The 26,169-nt window shown below is 43.2% G+C and overlaps 1 protein-coding gene across 9 annotated transcripts in view; it reads left to right on the top strand.

The window, feature by feature from the left end:
- BCL9 (BCL9 transcription coactivator) overlaps positions 1-26,169 on the top strand; it is an 83,046-nt gene that overhangs the window by 31,942 nt on the left and 24,935 nt on the right. The window contains exon 2 of one of the 9 annotated variants that reach the window (XM_029946666.1): positions 14,100-14,176. The exons of 7 other annotated variants lie outside the window; for them this stretch is intronic. The gene's annotated coding sequence lies outside the window, so the exon portion shown is untranslated. Of the gene's footprint in view, positions 1-14,099; positions 14,177-26,094; positions 26,113-26,169 lie in introns of those variants that run through there. One more of the 9 variants, XM_029946667.1, reaches the window with a different exon arrangement.

The raw sequence follows: 26,169 nt of genomic DNA, 5'->3' as shown, positions 1-26,169 counted from the left end.
TGTGCCCAGTGCCCAACACCTAGCCAAGAGCTGGGACTGGACAGGTGTTTGACAAACAGGAGCTAAATACATTGTCAGAAGGATAAGTTGGGTGATTGGAACTCAGCCCTATGTGCTGGTGTAGCCGGTGGTTTCCATTGCATCACACTTTTTTTTTTTTTCGTGTTTAAAATTCTACAGGTGTGGGGGTGGGTGCCTGTGTGGCTCAGTGGCTTAGGCATTCATCTTATGATTTCGGCTCAGGTCATGATCTCACAGTTCATGAATTCAAGCCTCACATAGGGCTCTGTGCTTACTGTGGGGAGCCTGCTTGGGTTTCTCTCCTTCTCTCTCTCTCTACCCCTCCCTGCTCCTGTTCTCTCTCTCTCTCAAAATAAATAAACTTAAATAAAATTCTGAAGTTAAGCTTCCAGGGAGTGTATACAAACAATGAATATTTATTTTGGCAAGGGATCAGAAAATAGATTTTCTTTTCTCTCATTTCAAAAAGCATGTTACAATTTTGCAATAGATCCTTTAACCATTCACTGTCTTTATCTATTTAATGCTTCTACTTATGTTACAACATAGAGACTTTTGTCCATACTCACGTAATCGATAATTGGATCTAATAAGTGCATGAGAATTTGAGTCAACCATATAGAATTTATGTACATTTATATATCATTGGATTCTGAAAATTTTTTAAAATGTGGTGAGAACCTTCAGAATCTGTATTTCAGTGATTGTCAGTTGTGGTTTTGGCACACCCCAAGAATGTCTAGTTATTGCAAATGGTGACACAAAATTCTCAGGAATTATTATTTTTTTAATTCCAGAGAATTAACATACGTGTTATATTAGTTTCAGTTGTGCAATATAGCGATTCAGCAATTCTGTACATGACTCGGTGCTCCTTATCATAAATGCACTCTTAATCCCCGTCACCTCTTTCCCCATCCCCCATCCACCTCCCCTCTGGTAACTATCAGTTTGCTCTCTATAGTTAAAAGTCTGTTTTTTGGTTTGTCTTTTGGTTCTTAAATTCCACATATGTGTAAATCATATGGTATTTGTCTTTCTCCGACTGGCTTATTTTGCATAGGATTGTACTCTCTAGCTCCATCCATGTTGTTGCAAATGGCAAGATTTCATTCTTTTTTATGACTGAGTAATATTCCATTGTGTCCATATCATATCTTCTTTATCCATTCATCTACCGATGGACTCATGAGTTGTTTCCATATCTTGACTCTTGTAAATAATGCTGTAATAAACATAGGGGTGCATATATTTTTTTGAATTAGTATTTTCATATTCTTTCAGCAAATACCCGGTAGTTCATTACTGGATCATATGGTAATTCTATTTTTAACTTTTGAGGAATCTCCATACCATTTTTCCACAATGGCTGCACCAGTCGGCATTCCCACCATCCTTGCCAACACTTATTGTTTCTTGTGGTTTTGATTTTTGCCATTCTGACAGGTGTGAGGTGATATCTCATTGTGGTTTTGATTTGCATTTCTCAAAATTCTCAGGAATTAAAAAAAATTTTAACTTTGCTGCTGGGGTTCCTGGCTGGTCAGTTGTTAGAGCATGTGATTATTGATCTTGGGGTGATCAGTTCAAGCCCCATGTTGGGCATAGAGTTTACTACAAATACATAAATAAAATGAATAGACCTTAAGGTACAACTTTTGAAAAATGTAACTGTGCTGGATGTTTAAAAGAAAGTGTGACACCAGATGCATTGTGAAGGAGTAAGAAGCAGGCTAGGTCAGAATGGAACAAACACCCTTACAACTTTGGGTGCCTTTATTATTATTATTATTATTATTATTATTAATGTTTATTATTTTTGAGAGAGAGAGAGAGAGAGAGCGAGCAGGGGAGAGGCAGAGAGACAGGCAGACACAGAACTGGAAGCAGGCTCCAGGCTCTGAGATGCCGGCACAGAGCCCAACACGAGGCTTGAACTCACAGACTGCAAGCTCATGTCCTAAGCCAAAATTGGTCGCCTGACTGACTGAGCCACTCAGGTACCCTGGAAACCAGCTGCTCTTTAATCTTGGTCACTGCTGAAACAGATTTAGGAATTAAGAAACTGGGGTGCCTGGGTAGCTCAGTCAGTTAAGTGCCCAACTTTGGCTCAGGTCATGATCTCACAGTTTATGGGTTTGAGCCCGGTGTTGGGCTCTGTGCAAACAGCTCAGAACCTGGAGCCTGCTTCGGATCCTGTGTCTCCCTCTCTCTCTGTCCCTTCCCTGCTCACGCTTTATCTCTCTCTGTCTCTCAAAAATGAATAAATGTTAAAAAAATTAAAAAAGAAACTCAACAGTTTTATTCATTAAAATTTTTTATGCAAATAATTTTTTTTTTGCAATGAGTAGATGATACACAAAGTATAAAGTTCACCAAGTGTATAAATGAAAAGGTCCCCTTCCATCTTCCACCCCATCCCTCAGCCACTTCAGAGGTAACTAGTTTTGCATATGCCTTTCTGGAGCTATTCTATGCATACGCAGATATATCCATTTTGAAAGGCGTTATTTCTTGACCCAACACCGTAGCCCACACTAAATCATAACAGTAAATTAGCTCACTTCCTACTCTAGGCCAAGACGGGAGGTGAGAATGAGAAATTCAATACATAGAAACCAAAAGCACAAAGCTCTGTGAGTCTATTTTTAAACAAAACTCCTACTAAACATTGTGGCGATATACTGAAATTTGAATGCTATGAATGGTACTGGGACTAATGAATGAGAAATGCTTTTTGACTTATGACAATAATGACATCATCGAGCATGAGTCCTGAATCTTCCTGGGTTTTTCTGTTCTGACTAAGTCTTAAGATGATCTTCTACAGGCTGTTCATGGAGTACCAGCGTAATGAGGTGGGAGTGACGGGTTCTCGTCACTGTTAGCAACTTCCTCGGCTTCTGGTGTCTGGTATCACCTACCTAAAGGAGTTAGGTGAAGAAGTGAGGATGAATTCATGCAAATCTAGCCCCACCAAAAGAGGAAAAAATCTCTTTTATATAAAGGACATCATCATTACGTTATGTTGTGTGGATGGGGCTTGGTGTATATCTTGGATGACTATTTTAGCGCAAGAATAATTTACTAAGCTTCCTGAAGTATTGTGCTAATATTGGGGGCGGTTTTTGGCTTTTATTTATTTTATTTTTTATTAAAGATTTTTAAAGTTTATTTCTTTTTGAGACAGAGAGAGACAGAGCATGAGCAGGGGAGTGGCAGAGACAGAGAGAGAGAGAGAGAGAGGAAGACAGAATCTCAAGCAGGCTCCAGGCTCTGAGCTGTTAGCACAAAGCCCGACAGGGGGCTTGAACTCATGGGCCATGAGATCATGACCTGAGCTGAAGTCAGATGCCTAACCGACTGAGCCACCCAGGCACCCCTTTTTTGGCTGTTAAGTAACCAGAAGTGATCTAACCATGATATTAAAATAATTCGATTTGCATTTATACAAGTAACAGGTAAGCCAGGTTAAAATTGTGTGGTCTGAGTGTCTTACGATACCCAAGGAGTACACCAGCCAAGGTCATCATCAGCTTGCTATAGTTTATATTTAGAATTTATTGAGCCCTACGCATACTTGGCTTTGTAGAAAACCTGGTGCCCTGGGAACTGATGGTCTTATTTATCATCTCATTTTGTTTATCAGAGACTTGTCTAGAGTCCCTGTGGTTTTTCTTTTTCATGAAGGGCTCATCTTGGATGGAGATAGACTCCAATGCTTCTTTTATGGCTGTGGAAATCTCCCTTGACTCGGGAGTAGACTATGTTTTCTTCTAAAACGTGCCTTTGCAAAACAAAAAGACCAATGCAATGGAATGTTCTGGAAGCATCATCTAGGACACAGTAACCTTTTTTCTTTATTTTAAATATTCTGCTCCATTATGCTTACAAATGCACGTGTATTTTGTGTTCCAATTTTTGGCTTAGACAATATACCCACTAGAACTGGAACAAAGGGGCTCTAGTTTGGGGCCCGACCTTTTTTGCTTTTCTTAGTGAAAAAATAAGTTTTTGCTTTGTTTCTCTGGACCTTGATTTTTTTCATTTGTAATGTTATGTTGGATCAGTCTCTGAGGCACCTTTTGTCTTTGGGATTTGACCAGGATGAGCTTTAGAGCAGTGCTGCCTAGGAGGTGTGTGTCTGTGTGTGTCTGTGTGTGTGTCTATCTGTGTTTAATGTCTTCATGATATCAAGCTCTGAGTGAATCTAGCTACCTAAGGCAGTATGTCTATAAGGACAAACTCCAAATGTTTTAGAAGTTAATTGATTGTTCCCCCTTTATCCAGCTTAAATCTAGCAAACCTCCCTCCTCTGTGACACTTCAATACATTTTGAGTCTCCCTCTCCAAGAATATTCCCTCCTGGTTCCAGGCCAGTTTTTCTTTGCCTTCACAGTATTTCCAAGAATCTGCCTTTCTCCTCCTGATGGCTAATAACTGTGTGACTTCAGTTACTCCCCTTCTGTCATTAATAAACTTAGTAGCACTGTTGTCTTTTAGAGTAAAGACCATGTGATATTCATCTTATTGCATTCCTCCTCTTTATGTCAAGTGCTTCGTTCATATTAGGCATTCAGAAATGTTGATGGAGCTGAGTTTCTGACAACTGTTGCCCGTCCCATCCTTCAGAACTTCCTTCAAAGAAACCTTTCTGGACTAACTCAATTCAGACTTTGCATTCCCTTTATTTGCATGCCATAACACTTCTGTACATGTGGCTTGTATCATATTGACTTGTGCAGTTCTTTGTTCTAGCTTTTCTTTCTGAAGTATAGGTAAAGTATGAGAGAAAGGTCCTCAGTGTTGGAGTTAGAAAATTTGGGTTCCATCTCTGCAAATTAACTAATTGGGTGACCAAGGATGGTCACTCAGGCTCCTCAGGTCTCAATGTTGTTATTGTTGCTATTTAACCCAAAAGATGGAGGGAAGGCACCAGTGAGGATGGCTTTAATGATTCTAGCCTTAGAATCCTGACTTTTGGCCCACTGGTTCCCTAAGGAGATCATAAGCTTCTCAAGGATAAAGAAATTTCTTTTTTCTACAATTTGGAATAGATAACATGCTTGACATAGATGGTGCTTAGTAAATTCTTCCCTAGAAAATGATAGTCATTCTACCCCTTCAGAAAAGAAAGCTAAGCCCAAGAGTGCCCCTCTCATAACATAGCTCATGACCTGAAGTGGCTCTTGGATCTACTCTTAGGAAATGCTATTCTGGACTCGGACATGAGCAGCGAAGACCAGCATAATGTGTTAGTCATGACGTTGAGGGGTACACCTAACAGCTTTGCCTTGAGTAAATGTGTTTATGGTTTGTGCTGCTTTCCTCAGTAAGATCATTTCCTTACAAGTAATGAGAGCTGTGTGTGATATGGCTGAAATCCTGTCCCTCGGCTGAGATGGAGAACTCACGTGACACTTGAGTGGGGCCCATTATCCCAACGGCACTCACAGGAATGCTAAGTCTGGCAAATATTAACTCGGGAACCACAGCAGCAGTGAGGAGACAGCTGTCTGCCCACCTTCCTGAACCTACCACTTTGGGGGGATTTTCTGATTTTCCTTTCCTTGGCTTGAGCATTGCATTTATTTCCCCCTTTCATTCATTCGTCTTTCTACTCTAAAACAAAACAACAGCAACAAAACAAAAATGAAAAAAACCCCACACCAAAAACGAAAAACCAAAAATCCTAAGCCAAAACAAGGACGTTATATTTTCTCCATTGTCTTCAACTGAAAACCCTGATGTTCTCATTCATTTTGGAAGAGAAACCTTTTCCTCTTTTGCCTAACTGATGTACAGTACATTTATTCATCCTCTCTGCCTCCAAGCCACAGGCCTAGGCATCGGAAGAACTCTGGAATCTTCCAGAGATCTCTGGGAACAGACTCCCATGCAGGCAGCTACAGAACGCATGGGTTGTGAGAGCAGCTCAAAACCATTTCTGTGCCTGGAGACGCTTTCTTCAGAGGAAGAGAAGCATATGATCTTTATCCATATGGCAGAGAAAGCAGTGACATATTAGGTGGGAGAATGCTAACACACGTCTGAATGGATGTAAAGAAACGACTTATAGCTAAAAGGGAGGAGTTTGTGGTTTAGGTTAAAACCACAAAGGAAGTGAAGGACGTTACCACCTTCCTCTTTGTGGGTAGGAGATTCTCCTTCGGCTCATCTCATGGGCTCTGCGAGACAGAGTCTTCCTACAGGAATATGTTTATTGCTCCTGCTCTTTTAGAAAAAGCACCATGAGCAGTGGTTTGTGGTCTTAGAGAGTTTACACTTGATTTTTAAAGTATAAACATGCTCTAAATTACCATTTCCCAACCTGGTGTCTCAAACCTGCTTCCCTTATCTTAAATAGAAAAGCAAAGAATTAAAGATCTCTGGGAAAGGAAGGGAAGAAAAAGCCTTCTCCCAAGTCACCTAAGGAATTTCCTGACTTTAATTTTCTTTTGTTTTCCTGGAAGAGACCTTCTGACAAAGCTTTGACTTAGCAAAAGGTAAAAAATAAAACACACACACATCTCTTAACAGCAACCATTTATTGAGGACTAGGTATTTTCATTATGTTAGTTTTGAACTTGCAAAAATTCTGAGAGATAGGTTTTATGATTCCCATTTTTATAGGTGAGAAAACTGAGGCCCCGAGAAGTCAACCATGCTATGATCTTGAAACTTGAACCCTGGTGTGTTTGGTGGTAATACTTGTGCTCTGCTCTGCCTCTCCTTAGAATTAGACGTATTTCAGCCACTGGTGCCGAAAACTTAGAAGTAGGATTTGAGGGGCACCTGGGTGGCTTGGTCAGTTAAGTGTCTAACTTCGGCTCAGGTCACCATCTCACGGTTCATGGGTTCGAGCCCCAAGTTGGGCTCTGCACTGACAGCGTGGAGCCTGTTTGGGATTCTTTCTCTCTGTCCCTCCCTCCCTTGTGCTTTGTCTGTCAAGATATATAAATAAACTTAAGGAAAAAAAAGATTTGGAACCTGGCTCTTCTTACCTAGATGACCCTGGGCAAACTATTTGAGCCCTCCAGGTCTTATCTGGTCTGTCTTGACTGGTATGACAATTGGTTAATGTTGGGAAAAGTCCTCCTCCTTGGCTTCTTAGTAGAATTAACTGAAGCAACTAATATAAAGGTTTGGTATATCAGCTGGTACGCAGTAAGCTTCCCAGAGGATAGCCACCCACTAACTGCGTATGGGTCAGGTTCTAGACCAAACTGTGAAATCATTAAAGTGTGCTTGAGGGAACTTTTCATCTCTTTAAACTGCCCTAACCCCTCACTCTGGCAAAAAGATGCACCTGGGCGTAAATGGCTAATAACACTTGGAAGAGAGAAGCCATACCTCTTCCACACTGTAATAAAAGATGCAAGCCTTGGTGGTGAATTCTGTCCTTCCAAAGCTTGAGGCAAGGGCTGCTTCAGGGTTTATTGTTTGGGGGAGGATGGGGGGTGCCTGGGGGCAGGAACAAGAAGCCATCTGTCCCCCCTACCAGCCCCACTGAGCACAAGCACCTTAGGCAGCCTTTTCATCTCCTGCTTCTTTTTCTGGATGTGTTCAGTGCAGGGGCAGTTGTCGATTCCGGGTCTCAGCTGCTTTTGATCAGAACTTTTTTCCCCTCCTGTGGTGATTTTGCATGAATTTTAGACCCTGGCGACTTTCAGTTGCCTGGGTCTGGTTTCCATTGCAGATTTTGTCAAGATTTTACATTTAGGTGGCATTTGAAAGGCTTTTCTTTTTTTTTCTTCTCTGAATGTTCTATGTGAACTTAGGTTTCTGGACTTTCCCCCCCACCCCTGCCGCAGTTTATTTTATTTTAACTGTAATATTAGGAAACTTTCTTTTTCTAAAGATTTTATTTTTTAAGCAATCGCTACAACCAACACAGGGCTCAAACTCACAACTCTAAGATCAAGAGGTACTTGCTCCGTCCACCGACTGAGCCAGCCAGGCGCCCCAGTGTATTCTTTTTATTACAAAAGTAATAAAGATTCTCTGTAGAGAATTGGGACAAAAGAATAAAGAAAAATGCAATGACCCACAAACCCAGCTTCTAGAGTTCTATTCATGTTTTAATTCATTTCCTTAATCCTTCTATGAATATACATGTTTCTATCTATGTAAATTGTATTACATATGTTTTTTTTAATTTTTTTAATGTTTTTTATTTATTTTTGAGAGACAAAGAGAGAGACAGCGTAGCAGGGGAGGGTCAGAGAGAGAGCGAGGGAGACACATAATCCGAAGCAGGCTCCAGGCTCTAAGCCAGCCATCAACACAGAGCCTGACGCGGGGCTCGAACCCGCAATCGTGAGATCATGACCTGAGCTGAAGCTGGACGCTTAACCCACTGAGCCACCCAGGCACCCCTACATATGTTTTGAAAAATTAGGATATATACATTTTGTATTCTGGTTTTGTTACACATAACTTTATATCGTGAGCATTGTTTTCTTGGAAAGATTTATGACTGTGTAATATTTCACTGTATAAATGTACGAGGGTACACTTGACCATCCCCATTCTGCTGATGTTTAGATGCTTCCTTGTAAAAATTTCTGAGTGTCCACATTTTCTTTTTCCTTATAAATAATTCCTAGAGGGCTTCCTGGGTGGCTCAGTCAGTTAGGCATCCGACTTCGGCTCAGATCATAATCTCACGGTTCATAGGTTCAAGACCTGCATCGGGCTTTGTGCTGACAGCCCAGAGCCTGGAGCCTGCCTCATATTCCGTGTCTTCCTCTCTCTCTGCCCCTCCCCTGCTCATGCTCTCTCTCTCTCTGTCTCAAAAATAAATAAACATTAAAAAAAATTTTTAATAAAAGATAAAAAAAATTCCTAGAAAGGGGAATTATTGGGAAAACCAGGGAATAGGGTATATACTTTTAATTTTTTAATTAAAAAAGTATTTGTACCTGATTATTTTAATACTGGCCAACCTGTGTATGGTCAAAGCCTTTCAAAGTCTCCTGATACATAGTGTTAAACTGAGTTCCAGAAATGTTGCTCTAGGACAGGCCAGTCTATGAACCAAGGGCCAGATCTGTCCCGTGACTTGTTTTTGTATCGCCCAAGAGCTAACAATGGATTTTTTTCTTTACACATTTCAATGGGTGGGTGAAAGAAATCAAAAGAAGGATATTATTTTATGACAAGTTAAAATGATATGGAATTCACATTTAAGTTTGCACAAAGAACAGATCTTGGGGACACAGTCATGTTCTTTCATTGACGTCTTGTCTGTGGCTGCTTTTGGCCCACAATGACAGAGCTGAATAGTTGCAACAGAGACTGTATGGCTCACAAACCCCAAAGTATTTACTGTCTGCCCTTTACGGAAATAGCTTGCTGACCCCTGCATTGGTATGTGATCCTACAAATTGCCAGTGGAATTTTCTTACTTATTTTCAATCTGAACAAGTCAACAAATATTTACAAAGTGTTTACCATGTGCTGGGCCATCATAGAAAATACAACTGATTTACTATTTCTTCAATCCCTAGTTAGAGTGATGTCTTCAAGTGATATTTTTTCTATTAATTTTCTGTGGGTGTGAAATGGTAAATTTTGAAGTGTTAAGAATTGAAATGTCAAATTTCAACTCAGGTATTTATGTTTTTCATATTGCTTTATATGCGCTCTTAGGAGACTAATGTTAATTTCCTTTTCAGTTATATTTGTTAAAATCCTATTTGTTGGAAATACTGTTTCTATTAGGCTGTTGGTCTTCTAGTTTTATGATTTTTTTACATATAGAATTGTACATTTTTGTGTAGTCAGATCTATTGAATTATTTATTTATTTTTCCTTTGATTTTATTCTGAGAATATCTTTCCCTATCCCCAAGGTCAGATAAATATTCATCTACATTTTCTTCCAGTTTTTTTAAAACTGATTCATTTTTATATTTATCTCTTTAACCCCTCTAGAATTTCTTATTATATGATGTGAGAGGAGGATCTCAAATTTCTTCCAAACAGTAGAACAGTTATGCCAACAGTGTGTCTTGAGTAATCCTCCTTCTCCCCTACTTACCTGTGATGTCGCCTTTGCTAAATTCTTATGTATCCTGGGATGTGTTCCTGGCCCACATTCCAGTTCTCCGTAGGTATATGTTTTTGTGGGTTTTTTAAAGTTTATTTATTTATTTTGAGAGAGATTGAGACAGTGTGAGCATAGAAGGGGCTCAGAGAAAGGGAGAGAGAGAATCACAAACCGACTCCGTGCTGGCAGCTGGATGTGAGGCTCGAACTCACAAAACTGTGAGATCGTGACCTGAGTCAAAACCTAGAGTCTGATGCTTAACCAACTGAGCCACTCAGGGTCCCAATGTGTATGTTTTTTTTGTTTTTGTATTGTGTGTGTGTGTATGTGTGTTTTGTTGTTGATTCCTTATGAACGTCCACTTTGTTGTTCCTGATTAGGTCTGAACCGTACATAGATCCTAGTTGGATTTGGGCATTATACGTTTTTATTCCTTCAGTGTATTACTCCTTTACGGTGGTAAATTTCAGTAGCATCACCCCTTCTCATGGGCAATTTGTCAGGAATGCAGCTTAAGCTTATCTCCTGCAAGTACACAAATCGTAAGGAAACTTCCTACCAAACAAGAGGTAAAGGCCAGAGCCAGGCCTCACACATCTGTGACCCGTGAACCGTAGTACTCATTCATAACCACTCCAGGTGACAAAGCCTTCAGCTTTTGTAACCCAGGAGGTTGGAGGTTTTCTGGCTGAATAGTATCAACTGGCATAAAAAGAACAAATCTCTGAAAGGGGTTCCCAGAAGAGCTGTTACATGATGCACAGCCCCTAACCTTCTGTTAACGGCTCACCCCAACCCGACCTTGGTTCACAGTGGAGTTATTTCATTTACCAGGTGTGAAAATTGGATTTTTCCACAGAGGAGGGGAGTTATTACCTATTGGGTCTGCTCTTGGGAGGGAGGGGGCCAGAGATTGGCGTGGGATTTATTAAGAGACGTGCTTATGCACGGAACACATTAGAGATGTGTTCCTTTAAAATGGATTTGCAATCTTTGTCATTTTAGGAGTGCTATTTTTTTTCTTTTACTTTTTCTGACAGCCTCCTTTCCCTTGTAGACTGCACACATCCCACCTAGGATCTGAATATTTTATACGGCACCATTCTGCCAAGAGAAGGACTTCAGGGGTGTGACGAAGAGTGCAGCTTAGGGGTGGGGGGAGGGACTCTGCCTGTACCTTGGATGCTGATATGACTCACACATTGATACCAGGAATGGGAAGGTGGGGCGATAAAATAATTTACATCCTGATTAACGGGAGTCTGGTCCAGGCCTCCGTTTGATGGAGGTATTAGGGTCCCTCAGATTCTCTAATGAGGGAATTCTTGAAAATCAAGAGTTTAGACTCCATGACTTCTTATTAAAAGCCTCAAAGTTAGTATCTGGATAACCACATCTGTTTTTGAAAGAAGACACCTTGTTTACTATGGTGGTGGAGGAGGTGGCTGAATTTATTATTGTTTAGCATTTCTAGCACACTTTGTTCTCGCTGAGTGCCTTAAACTTATTTATGTATGTATATTGGTTGCTCTCCAGTACTCCCATGAGATGAGTGGGTGATAAGTTTTATTATCACCTGCTTTTCCAAAGAGGAAACAGGAGCTCCTGAGAAGAGAGGGGACTGGCCTAGGTTTACAGCTCAGAGCTCCTGTCACCACCCCGTTGGGGGACCAGGCCCTCAACACAGTGGTGATCAACACAGGTCTTGCAGCCTTCCTCTGCCCCCTTGCAGTCCTGGTGGGCCACCTGTGTCTCCTCCCTCAGAGCAAAAATCTACACAACTCTTGGCCTCTGTGCCACCGATTTACACCGAAACACACAGCCTTCCTACTCCCCCACTTTTCTTGTAAAGGTCATGCTGTTACCCTCATCGCCCAGCTCCAGTCCCTGGAGTAATCTGTGACTCAGCCCCTCCACCTACTTTAGTTGCCCAGTGAGCCACGTAGAGTCTGTCACCAAGCATCGTCACATTCGTCGCTTCCCTCCTCTTCCCACTGCCGTGATTCAGACCCTCATGACTCCCTTCCTGGACCCCTGGAATAGCCCTCTCCTGGGCCCCCACACTTTCCATCCTAAATTCTTCTGTCCCCTCCATCTCCCTTCAGCGCCCTTGGCTCGCCAAACACCGTTCTCGCGCGCTGGGTCCATTCTCAGCAGCTCCCAGTGGCCTCCCAACCCAAGTGCACACTCCTAGCCAGCACTCGAAGCCCACCTTCCTTCTCAGCCGGGTCTCCTACGCAGCAGCCCCTCAGCAATGTCACTGCGCATCAAGAGCACCCAGGGCATTTGGTAAACAGGTTCCAGCACTTCCCCCCCCCCCCTCCGCCCCGGGCTCTGACCTGGTGGGGCCGCTCGGGGCCAGAAGAACGTGAGTGGTGACCACGCCACCCCGCCCGTCCCCTCCGGCCAGGTGTCCTGCTCCCGCCCCCAGGTGCGCGCCCCCCGCCCCCACCCCGGACGGCGCGGTCTCCCAGAGCCTGGTGCATTCGGCCCCAGCTGCCTCCGCTGTTGGCTGTTGGTTAGCCTGAAGCCCGCCTCGCCGCCCCGTCTCCACCTGCAGAAATTTTCCCGATACTGTAATGGCCCAGCTCAACTAGGAAGGCCCTCCTTCCTGAAGACTTTTCTGATTGTTCCAAAGGTATGGGGTGCAAATTCCTCCACATTAAATTTAAGAGCCGTTTCACAGCCCAACTCGGTTTTCCAATTCCAGTCCCATCTCCTGCCTGGCTCCCTCGCTGTCCCTACTCTCACTTTTAAAGGCATCCTCGCTACAGGCCCTGCACGCAGACCTCGGCCAGGAATGCGGTGCCCCTCCCCCCTTCTTTCCCCCCTCCCTTCCCCCAGTCTTCTTTCTTTTAAAAAACTTATCCTATAGGCTCAGCTCATGTGTCACTTCCTCCGTGCCACATTCATCACAACCAACAGTCTTTCTCGACTCTCCCCTGCCCCCACCGGCCCCGAGTCACTCCCTCCTCTGTGTGCTTCGCGGGCCCTTTATACCTCACCGGGAACTCAACCGCCAAGTGTCTTTAGTGCTTTACTTTACCTGGTGAACGCCACCCTGGGCAGTGAACTTGGCCCAGGTTGTCCTCTGAGGTCCATGGAATGTGTATGCCTGAAGGGATCGCTTTCCTCGGAGCCATTCGGTCCACAGAACGTGCTTTGCTCCCTGCCCTCCTCCCCTGCAGTTTGCCTCCTCCTGCCCTTTCTGTGCTTTGCTTTATTCCTTCTACTAGATTGCAAGCACCCTTGAGAGGTGAAACCTTCGAGGATTTCCCTCTCTTTCCCCAAGCCTGGTTCCTTACCCGTGGCAGGAGCTCAATAAATGTTTGTTTAATTGAATTGTAGGGTGTTGTGCTCAGCTAGCTGGTAAACAACCCCATTTAAGGGGTTAACAAATAACACTCGGAGAAGTTCTTCTCCTTTGGGGGCATTTGCATTTTAATGGGAATCTTAAAAACCCGAAGGAAATGTTCTCTAATGGTAGGATTCCCTGCCTTGTAGGGAGGCTCTTTTTTGGTGATGCTGGAGAGGGACTGGGGTCCTGTTCCAGCCCCGGGGTCCTGTTCCAGCCCCGGGGTCCTTCAGCTCTTTTGGGATGTGGACCCACTTTGGGCAGTCTCGTGACACCCTATGGGTTAGAATGATGATTTTCGACACATAGAATGAAATGCATGGTGTCACAAAACTAGTTATAATGAAACATGATCAAAATACCAAAAGCATCAAATCCGTGATATACTAACATACATGCTCCTTTGTTAGAACATTAAGAAAAAGGTCTACTGGCAAATTTAACAACTCCTGGAATTGTGTCATCAGTGACGAGTTGAAGCGATATTTGTGATATCTGGCACAACTGAAAGGTGATACAAAAATATCTGTGATTCTATTGGGGAACAAGTCCTGGATGGTCCGTGCTGTCTTGATCTATTGCCTGTGCTCGTATTTAAAGAAAATGACAAATTCCAGCTAGTGGAAGAAAATGTAGAAAACGTATATTTTTTTCCTCTATCCAAATCCAGCCTTCGTCTCCAAGTGACCTGGGATTAAGAGCTGCACCCCCCCTCCACCATGTGACGCGGGTGGTCCTGAAGCCGAGGTCAGTGTGGCTGACCCTGGGCTTCCTTTACTATACTCCACTGCCTCTATCTGGAGATCCCAGATTCTTTTTTTCCCCCTGTATTTTGCAAGCAAGGACAGTAGTCTAAATTTGTTTCACTTTCACCAGAGATGTGAAAATGAAACATTTAAGGATTGCTAGGCTTTGGAGGAAGGAGAGGCTCTTTAGTCCCTAGCTTGGAAGGATCCCCTCCCCAAAGTCCTGGGGTGGGGGCCGGAAGAAGACAGTTCCTTGCATTTGTGTATGTATATATGTATATATTGAGAGGAGCAGAGAGAAAGAGAGAGAGAATTTCAAGGAGACTCCATGCTCAGCACAGAGCCCCATGTGGGACTCACTCCCACAACCCTGAGATCAGACCTGGACTGAAAACAAGAACCTGGCACCAGCCAGGGCCCCTAGGGTCGCTGCATTCTGAAGTGGGAAAAGCAGTTGCAGAGTCTCCTTGAAAATTGCTGGCTCCTTCTAAAGGCAGAAGTCAACATGGAGGCCAAGGAGCCTGATGCCGGGGGTGGTCCAGCATAATATCCACCCTGGGTGGTGGTTAGTGACTAAGTGAAGTATCATTGCTCTTGAAACACCACACTCCCTAATGCTGATGTTATTTCTAATCTGGTGAAAGTGCTTGTGCATTTCTCTTTTTAGCAGCAAAATACAGGGAACACATTCAGTCTGTTCCCACTTCTCCTTGTGTATTTTAGTCACTTAGAGGCAATTTTTCCCACATAGACTGACCCTGCCCTTTGCCAAGCCTTGGGCACATCCCTCTGCTCCCAGTGGGTGCAATATAAGTAAGTATATTTATATAAAAAGAAAATAAAAGCAAATGTTAATATTAGCCTGGACACGTTGCTACCAGAGCAAGCACCATATGAACCAAGGCAAAGCATCATTCCTGCCCCAAAGGTTTTGTCCTTGACATCTTCCTTTTCTGCAGTGTGCCTTTTTCTTGGGTGAACCTGTTCCTTTTTATTGCTTCCTCTCTTACCTATTCTCCAGCCTCCCCTCCCACCTGGCAAGACATCTCCATTTCAGTATCCAGTGGTCACCTAGAATTCTCAAACAACTCTTTCTTCTTCCTCACAAGCCAGCTTCGCTTTCCAAAAAAGAAAAAAAAAAGCTTTATTAGTGTAATACAATCTACATACCATAAGTTCACCCATTTTAAGTACACAATTCACTGATTTTTTGGGGGGCAAATTTCATGTTGTGCAACTACCACCCAAATCCAATTTTCAAACATGTGCTTCCTCTCAGAAACATCCCCCATACCCATTTGCTGTTGATCCCCTTTCCCGACCTCACTAATCTGCTTTCTGTCTCTATAGATTTGCCTTTCCTGGGACATTTCATGTAGATAAAATGATGCGGGTTACAGTCTTGTGCGTCCGGCTTCATGCAGTGGTTTGGAGGTACACCATGTTATAGTGTGAGTCAGTACCCCGTTCCTTTTCATTGCTGAGGAACACAACACATTTTATTTATCCATTCATCAGTTGATAGACATTTGGATTATTTCCATTTTTGGGCTGTTAGAATAAGGCTGCTAAAGAACACTCACACACAAGTCTGTGTGGGCCTGTTTTTATTTCCCTTAGGTGGACACCTAGTGGTGGCATTGCTGTCGGGTCACATGGTCAACTTACGTTTCACTTTTTAGGAAATTACTAAATTGTTTTTGAACGTGGCCGCACCATTTTACATTTCCCCCAGCAGCATGAGTGGGTTATAGTGCCCTCCCTTGTCACAACACTTGATGTCACCTGTCTTTTCTATCATGGCTGCCCCTAGTTGGCATACAGTGTGTCTCACGGTGGACCAGTGTTGGTTTTGAACTACCGCTGTTTCTGACCACAATTCTCCCTCTGCCCCCAACCCCACCACTTCCACCCTTTTTAGGCTAGAAACCAAACTTAAGCTCTTTTCCTTCCTCTTGTGTTCACGTGCTTCAGAAATGAGCTACTCTTGCCTTCCTCCAATGGCGCCTAGGTGCCTCACCTCTTCATTCACCTTTCTGTTACCCTTTCTGGGGCTGCATCACCTCACACCTAAATTTCTACAGCCTTCGAGTGTCTCTCCTTGTCTGCTGTGGTTCTGTCTTCCTCCCCAAAGGTACGGATAGATTGTTAGAAGAGTAACACACGGAAGGGCAGGCATGGACGGGGAGCCGGGGGCTGTGCTCTTGTCCAAGAATCACACGTACTGTCACATGACCTTGGGTGAGTTTTGCAACTTATCTGAGCCCAGCCTCCTTCATTAAGTTATTCAACCTTTGCGAGCTTCAGTTTCTTTATGTGCAAGCGAAGATTGATAACCGAGCCTATCTCATAGGGTTGGTATAAGTCAACCATACAATCCGTGCAAAGCCCTCAGCAGGGGGCCGGTTGTATGGGGAACGCTCAGTGCTGCCTAATATTATTTTAATGATTGTTTTGACTCTTCCTCTTCGTTATGAGGGAGGTCTCTTCCAAACCCAGCACATGGTCATCATAATCAGATGTGTCTGCGAGTATGGAAAGGCTTTAAAGACTACTATGCAAATTGCAGTAGTGTTGTTTTTACCCAGTCTTCCCCATGCTCAAGGAGAGAGGCAGGGCGGGATGGTAGCAAGAAAGAGTGTTCCGATCTGAACTGCATGCTAATTAACAGCTGTGAGACTTGGCCAAGTCATTAAACCTTACCGTTTGGATGTTCTCATCTGTAAAATGGGTATAACTATAAATCACATCCTGGATGACACTCTAAGAGAGGAACCTGTCCCATTAAGCAGTGTTTGGTAAACTGTGGCTCTTTTGTTTTTTTAACCTCACGGTATCTCATTCGTGTGTGCTTCACTATTGTGTTCTGTATAATGAATTCCTGCCCCGTTTATTCAATTGTATTTGCCCCCAGATCCCAACACCTGCTTTCACCTCAGAATGACTTGGGTTTTCAGCTCAGCTCCCACTCAGCCCCCTGATTTTAGGAAGGTGACTTTATCTCGCAAAGTATCTGGCCCCTAGACTGTAACATGGGAACAATAGTTCATAGTTTGTGGGATCACTTGTATGTATTATACGAGACACTGTAAATACAGTCCTTAGACTGTTGCCTGCTGCATGCATGTACCAAATACTCAGTAAAGGACAGCGGTCGTGATGGCTTGTGATCACCATTTCTATTATCATTTTCTGTCCACACGTACAGCATTCTCCTTCTGGCCTCTTGCTTGGCTCCTTGTCTATCCCTCCTGAGTCACTATCCCTTCTGCAATGCTCAAATCCTGTTCTTCAAGGCCTAGTTCAACTTCTGCTGCTGCAGATGATTGCTCCAGACTCTACTCATTGTCCCCCTGCACCCGTCCCTCCCCGCCAGAAGTCAAGTTTATGTCCTGTCTGTCATGTTTGTAATACAGCTTAGGAACTCATTGTCACTAAACTTTTTGTGTTTTCCCAACTGGACTGTAAGATTCATGACAAAGATTATTTCTTCACCTTCTACTGAAATTCTCAATTTGGCACTAAGACACATATTACATGCTAATTTAACTTTTCATCGATAAACGATAACTAAGAAAGCAAACAAGTGAAAGTCGTTCTGAGATTTTTTTAAAAGAGTTTCTAAGTTGTTGGAAGTTTTACAGTTTATTTTTTTATGTTTTTTTTTAAATTCATTTTGAGATGGAGAGAGACAGAGCATGAATGAGGAGGGGCAGAGAGAGAGGGAGACCACAGAATCTGAAGCAGGCTCCAGGCTTTGAGCTGTCAGCACACAGCCCTACATGGGGCTTGAACTCATGAGCTGTGAGATCATGACCTGAGCTGAAATCGGACGCTTAACCAACTGAGCCACTCAGGCGCCCCATCAGACTTTAAAACCAGGGGTTTTTTCATCACCTGTATAGTCTCCTTCATTGATATGATTCACCATTAATCCTGAGTGAAATTATTTATTCTGAAACACAGAATAGAGAAAGGGGCTGTCAGTGGAGAGTCCCCAATTCAAGGTCTGCACTGTCTCTTAATTAGTAAAGCTTGTCTTTACTAAAACTAAAAATAAATGACCTTATTTTTGTTTTCCTTGTTACTTCTTGGCATCTCTGTCCAATTCGACCCTCTCCCCAATCCCAGAGGACCTACTGCCTTCAGGAAGCCCTCTGAGCATCTCCTGACTTTAATTTCCAAGGAAGGTTCTCCAAACTACGGAACTGGCCTTTCTTTTCTTCTCCACAACATTCCCTCTGTACAGATAATGGTTAAGGAGGTCTGGCCAGATAAATTATTAAAATAATTTGTTGTGTTCCCCTTCCCAAGGGCTTGGGGAGTGACATCTTAAATCCAAAGGTATGAATTTCTAAAGGCAGAGTTTAGAGGAGTGTGTTAGGAGAGTTGAAGAGATACCAGTGAGGGAGATTTAAATGTGAGAATAAGTGAAGTATTGAGGTAACCTCCTCAGTGCTCCTAAAATCTCCCCCTAAAGCCAATCCCATCATGGATAATCAAGAGATGATGAAATGTAATAATAACCAACATTTATCGGGCGCTTACAATGCGCCAGGCGCTCGTCCTACATGTCTACATGCAGTCATTCGTTTATCCCTCACATTCTACCCTGAGAGGCAAATACTGGCATTGATCCACTTTATGGAAGAAAAGACTAAACCCTAGAGAGGTTAAGTAATTTTTTTAAGATCACACAGCCATCTGATGACAGGAGTCAAAGCCGGGCAGTCCGATGGAGGATCCCTCTACCGAGAAATGGCTCTGTTGAATCTTTAGTCTCCCCTTACAAGCACTGTAGGAAATCAGAAGAGCCAACTTTATGAGAAAAACCTAGACACCACCACCATCATCATCGTCATCCTCACAGCAGCCGTCAAGGGGCAACGGCATTGTGTGAGGGTGCTGCAGAGAATGTGGAGAAGACACTGATTTAGCCCCACTGCGGGTCTGATTCAACCTGCCCCCTACCCACTTCGGGCCATCTCAAATGCCTTCACTCCATCCATGAAGCAGTTTCTGCTCATCTCCCCCAACCCCGGGTATGATATATCTGCTCTGATTGCCATTTTACTTTGTGCCTCTGCTCTGCTACTTATTTATTACGTTCTATCTTGTATTGTGGTTATTTATATACACTGTCACACAGCTGAGCCATTGCGTGTTGCTGAGTCCTTTGCTGGGCTGACTCCTACGCGTTCTTTGAGATTCCCCTCAGGTCTGCATTCCGTGACTTTCCTGTCTGGATTAGATGCCTCTCTGCTGTGTGCCCCGGACATCTGGCATTTATCCAGTTCATAGCATTTATTATAATTGATTATAAATGTCTACTTGTTAGTATTCTTAACTAGATTGATCCCAGGTCCCCACATGAGGGGATTTGTCCACTTACTTGGATCTTTGGTGCTTTGCTGTAATACCTGAACCACCCCCCCCCCCGCCTTTTTTTGAAATGAATGAATCATCTGTATAAGTTTGATTAGATTCTGAGGACAAAATTGGATACCTGATTCATATTTTGTGCCCTCCCTCAAGATGTCCAGCATTTAGTAGCTGCTCAATAAATATAGCAATGACTAAATGATTGCAAAACACAGAGGTATATGATTTTGTTCTCCAGATATAGGACAAGACTAGGAACTACCTTAAAAGGTAGAGGGTATTAAAAGTTTGCATATCCATGCTATGTTCTAAATTTGGTGATATAAATACCTCCTTCCATAATGGATGAGAAAGGAAAGAACATTTCTTTTTCTTCATTTTCAAGTTACTTAGCTAGTAAATTGCAGTACAATATTCCATCAAACTCAGGTCGTAGATGACTCTGAAGGCAATATTGTTCCTGTCAGGGCACACCGTTGAGATCTTAGGGTAGAGAGGCCCTAGTTGGGCCCAGAAGAACAAGTAGGGCTTCACTAATTAGACAAGAATAGGCACTGCATGAACTGTAATATATATAAACAAGTCTTTTAGGAAGACCTCTCTGGAAGGAATATGGAGAATTGGCTGACAAGGGGAGAGGCTAGAGGCAGAAATGACTATTTGGAGTCAATTACAGAAGTCCCAAGTTGGGACCAGAAAACAAGAAATTGATTTAAGGAGGAATTTGTGGCACTGGTGACTGAGAAGAGATGGATGGATGGAGATTTTGAATCAGGGTTATTCCAAAGTTTTGAGCGTGAGTTAAATACAGTAAATTCAGAGGTGAGACTTAATTTTGAAAGATGGAGAGTTTGTTTTTCGACATGTTGAGTTGATTCTAGATGGGAGGGCTGACTAGATAGAAATGAAGGATTTAAGCTCAAAGGCACTAGGTTGTGTTGGTCCTCTGCAAAGGGGCAACGGCCGTGGTTAGAAGAGTGAGAGATGCATTGTACGGAGACATGGAGACGGGAAAGATGAAAGAGCCAAGGACTTTAAGGAACATTCACAATTAGGAGACAAAAAGAGGAGACGGACCTCTAGGTATCTATATGAAGGAAATGCAATCCCTGTCTCAAGAGGCATCTGCACCCTTTGGTTACAATAGCCAAGAAATGGAAACAATTTATGTGTTCATCAACAGATGAATGGATTAAAAATGTGTTATGTATGTGTAGTGGCATATTATTCAGCTATAAAAAAGAAGGGAATCCCTGCCATTTGCAATAACAAGTAGGAAACTTGAGGACATTGTGCTAAGTGAAATAAGTAGGAGAAGGAGAAACACTGTATGATCTCATTTATATGTAGAATCTAAAAAAACCCCATACTTACAAGAACTGAAGAGATTAGTGGTTACCAGAGGCAGGAAGTAGAGGGTGGGGGAAAATGAGTGAAGGTGTTCAAAAGGTACAAACTTCCAGTTATAAGATAAATCGGTTCTGGGAATGTAGTGACTATAGTTAACAATACTATATTGTATATTTGAAGTTGCTAAGAGAGTAGATCTTAGAAGTTCTCACTACACACACAAAAATAGTAACTATGTGAGGTGAAGGATGTTAACTACTGTTGTTGTATACCTTAAACTTATACGATGTTATCTGTCAATTACATCTGAATAAAATTGGGGATATGGTGGAGGAGACAAACTCAGAATAACATTCTGTCTTGGGGTTCAAGCTATAAGAGTTTCAGAAAGGAAAGGATATTCATTGGGTCCTTTGGGCAATTAGGTTTGGCCATGTTGAAGAGAATTCTAGCAGAATCCAGGAAAATGGATTGTGAGAATGTTACCCTTTGGATAAATTGAGAATAAAAGGAAAAGGGAAGAAGAGGATCAGAGTAAGAAAGATTTTTACTGAGATATTAAAGCAAAGGCTGAGTAAATGGAAGAGAAATAACCAAGCAAAAAAAATTCCTTTAGAGGTTGGGTGAGATGACAAGGTAGGTCTTGAAATGTAGGAATAGTGGATAAAATTTGGCATATTGTTGTGGAGAATGTTATAGGAGGTAACAAGGATATATGGAAGAATTGCCCAGTAAATAGTAACAAAGTTCAGTTGAGGCTCTCTCACCTACAGTTTGGTTGGGGCCCACTTTCTTGGTTTTGTGGGTTTTTTCTAGTAATGTCGGACAGCCCAGGAGTGGAAACAAAAATATGGGTGCATCTTAGATTAGGCATTTCCACTACTGGAACCATGGGTAGCCAGGCACTCCAAACAGGCATTGTGGGAAATGAGGGCAACCTGGATGCAAACCATGGAGGTGTGGTCAAACTGCACTTCCAGAGAAGCCAGGGACAGGGTGATTGTGAGAAGTGGGAGGCCTCCAGCTTGGAAGGTGGATACTCAGGAAAAATCAAATAGGTGTATCTGAGGGACACCATTCCTAGAGAGATGTCTGGGAGAAGAAAATGAAACGAAGGAGTAGAAATACTCAGAATTCTTGTTGGGAAAGAGGTGAAGAATACAATGAAAAAGTAAATTAGTGGCGATTGAAGAGGAAAAGGGTTGTGGGACTATGATGGCAAATGTGAAGAACTGGCATGAAGATGAAGAGATTTGGGGAGAAGTGATCGGAGCACGTAGAACATCCCGGTTGTTTCTGGTTAATTTATGATGGGCTGTGCTCAAATTGGAAACCAGGGCTAGAGGATCAGCATTTATATTTACATTTTATTTTTAAAATGTTTATTTGTTTTTGAGAGAGAGAGAATGAGCAGGGGAGGGGCAGAGAGAGGAAGAGAGCGAGATTCCCAAGCAGGCTCCATACTATCAGCACAGAGCCCGATGCAGGGCTGGATCCCTGTGTGAGATCATGAGCTGAGCCAAAATCAAGAGCTGGCACTTAACTGATTGAGCCATTCAGGTGCCCTAAGGATCAGCATTTATATATCAATCATTCAGGGCTCCGGAAATAGCGGGCTGAAAGTCACAAGACTTGACTTTTTGATGGCAGACAAAGAGGGTAGGAGATACAACGACACAGGTCTGAGTACAAAAAACAAAAGAGAAACATTGATGGTAACTTTTTGAGGAATCTGAATGTCACATCACAGATCTGTCAGAGCTTCCACAGAGAGGATGCCTCCAATTTCCAGATTGCAGACAGCAGGTTTGTGGTAGCCCAGAACAAGACCCATGCTCACATCAAAGTGCCAATGGCCCCAGGTGGAACGGCAGGAAAGGAGGTGGGAATATTGATTTCTTCCTTTCAAAAGAGACACTTAGCCTTACGTTTTCCCAGTAGGGAGAAGCTCTGAGACTCCCCATTGACTTACAGGGACTGGGGAAAGTGGGATAGGGAGATTTGTTTCTTCTTCATGGGCACCCTAACGAAGAAATTGCTTGCTGGGTATTTTATCATGGCATTGGACATGTAGCAAGCACTATGCAGGTAGAGGTCATTCTATCTGAACCCTTCATTTTCAGTCCCAAATGACTCTTTTGGTAGTATTCCTTTGGAGTTGAAACTTGCCTGTTTTGGTTTGGACAATGAAGTAGATGAATTGGTAAGAAACAGTATAAGCAGCAGGAAACTAGACAAACCAAGGGCTTTGAACAAGGCAAGAATTTGTTAGGGCCTCTGACAGCCCTACCACCAGCTGGGTGAGTGGGCTCAGCCTTGTTGAGTCTTTTAACATCCTGAGGTAGAACTTCTGTTCTCTTCTACAATGATAAAAGTAGGAATGAACAACCCTTGGGAGTCAGAACAGTGCTGAAGAGTGTTGGGCTTCAAATCTGCTCCTTAAAAATGGGTAAAATCTTGGCAAATCATTAAACTTCTGTGTCTTAGAATTCGCCTCTGTAAGACAGGAGGGGGTTCCTTCCAACCCTAAACTTTTAGTGTACATTTATCAAGAGCTAAGGGAACAAAAACATTTTGAAAGTGCAATTTACAGGTCAACAACAACAACAACAACAAACGGGAGGCAAACTAAAATAAAAGATACTGTGATCAGTGGAAAAACGAAAGAGGCCAAGTTTATACCATCCATGTTTACCTCAGAGTCAGTGCTTACCTTCATTATGAGAAGCAAATCTCAAAAAGGAAGAAAAGAAATCAAACCTTAATTTTGAGTAAGTGAAATTAATCTTCAGTGTCAAAGCCTTAATTTTTAACTTTGTTAACTGTTTGGATTAAAAGTGCTTTATCTTAGAATTTCTAGAGGAGCAGAAACAGTTTGAAGCTTTTATTTATGAGATGCTTTTAAAAATGATTTCATCATCGTCCATTAGTATTTATGTACATATAGTGCTCTAGCTCTCTATCCAGCAAAATAGAATTATTTCTCAAGTGAGATGGAAATGAATGGAAGGTAGAGAATTCAGAAGACAAAAATTCTAGTAAGATAAACTATCTGATAGGATAAATAATATTTTAAATGCATTTCTATCCCATGTGCAATGCATCTAATTTAACATTCCTATGGAGACTCTAACCTTTAGATTTCATGACTTTTAGCACACGTTATTCTTCATATTATTGCTCCTTTACCCTAGTGCTTCACAGTTAGTATTCATTTACATTTTTCTTCTGGCTCAGTAAATAATTTGAATTTTGACATATAAGGTTGAGAGTGTAATGCCTAGTAAAATTAAGACTTTTTGTATGTGTTATTGTTATAGTGAACTTGACTTTACATAGAAATGATCTAGTCTGGAACACCTCACCCAGGAGCTTATATTTTAGTAGTGGTTTTCTCTTACAGGTTCACTCTGTAAATCTCTTCTTTCCACCTACATTTGCAATCCCAAATGTTTCTTGTGTATTCATGGGTTTAGATGTCTTTTCATAAGTGCCTATCTTACTTCTCCCTCCTGCCTTTTTACAGAGGTTCTTGCCTACCAACAAAACTTGACAGAAAAGCATTTTAATTGTTTCTCATTTGGAATCCTGCAATTGATCTTTGCTTTGTATTGTTTAAACATACTATTGTCTCCCTCCCCTTTATTTATATCCTTAGTCATAATGCGAGACAAAGAGAAAACATCTTGCTACAAAGAAAGAGTTTTTCGTAGCATCTAGTCTGGGGAGACATGGAATAGAAACTTACAAGGCCACCCAAGACTTTTAAACGGTTTCCAAAGCTGTATCATTCAGGGTTCTTTACAACCAGCACCGTTAGTTAAAAGATTGCTCCAGGGGAGGTTTCCTACTTTATAGACAGGGAAACTGACACAGAATTAAGTATCCTGGCTAAACCTATGGGTTGTAAGCAAAAGCAGAAGCAAATTTATCTACTTCTCTTGGCCATGTTGTCTCCTCTTTCTTCAGGGAGACCAGACAGTACCTGAGAACACAGGCAGCCTTCACTTAACTGATTCAGAAAGGCTGTGGGGCCAGTGCACGGAGTTGTGATCAAGACTCTACAAAGCACAAATACAGAGATGTAACAACAGTGTGTACCAGGGAGGATTGAGGAGTAGACGGGTCTGTAATTACAGTTGGTCAAGGCAGCAACGAGGGCCACAAAGATAAAACAGGAGTAGCAGGAATCTGAGCTTTATTCAGTAACATGCGATCACCAGGACGCCGTCATTTTTCCTTCTGAGAAAAAGTGCAATCTAATGGGTTACCTTCGCAAGTAACAGGGGACTGTGCCGGGACGCCTGGGCTTCGAGCCCTCCAAAGCACAGGCCTCCCCCAAAATCAGGGGGAGCGATACTTCCGATTGAAAAGCGGTTGTGAAGCCATTCGAGGATCTGGGCAGAAGGTCCTCTAGGGCACTAGGTTGCGACGCGCGAGTGGGGCTGGGCTGGGCTGGGCTGGCTCGACGTGGACGGAGAGACCCGGCACCAGCCTTCGCGTTGCAGGACCCTGCGAGAGCCAGCTTTGGAGAGGGTAGGAGAGAGTGCAACCCCGAGAGGGGCCTGCTCCCTTGGGAAGGGAGAAAGCAGGCAACCGCTAACGCAGTGCACAGATTGAGGAGTGAAAACCCGGGACCTGCGCTAGTGGCATCCTGGAGGTGGGAGGGGGTGCCCTTGAAGACCGACGACTAGGCCGGCACCAGAGCAGCAGGAAAGCGTGAGGGAAAGACCCCTTCCTTTGGCAGCTTCCAATTCGTTTCTGTCAAAGATGGCCAAATTCCACGCTGCCCTGCCCCCCTCCGCGCCTATACTGGTCCCCTTGGGTTGCTCCCCAGTGCTGCAGCAGACGGTGGGGAGGTCCGGGAGAGCGTGTGCGCGGGGAGGAAGGCGCGGGGAAAGAACATATCCTTCCTGGCCGCACCTCCCACCCCACCGGCCCTTGGGAAGGTGCTTTCAGTTGAGAAACGGGGCTCTGCCGCTTTAATGTGGGGAGTAGGCGTCACCTCTGGCAGGGTGACGAACCGGGGCGGGGACGTCGTGGGCGTGTCCATGCAAAGCAGGGGGTGGTGCTGGCGGTGGGAGGTTCCATAGTAAAATATTCGGGAGAGGGGCGGGGTTGAGGAGGCGAGGCTACTTGGTGGGCGGGGATCTGGGGGCGGAGCCTCTCCGGGAAGGCCGGGGAGGGGGAGGAGGAAGCGGCTGGGTTGGTACCATTGCGCGCGGTCCGGGAGGGGGACAAGTGACATTCCCTCGGAGGGGG

The sequence above is a fragment of the Suricata suricatta genome, chromosome 8, assembly GCF_006229205.1.
Source record: "Suricata suricatta isolate VVHF042 chromosome 8, meerkat_22Aug2017_6uvM2_HiC, whole genome shotgun sequence".
Lineage (NCBI taxonomy): Eukaryota > Metazoa > Chordata > Mammalia > Carnivora > Herpestidae > Suricata > Suricata suricatta.
Note: the sequence above shows the minus strand (reverse complement) of the source record. Positions and strands in the feature narration are given on the sequence as shown.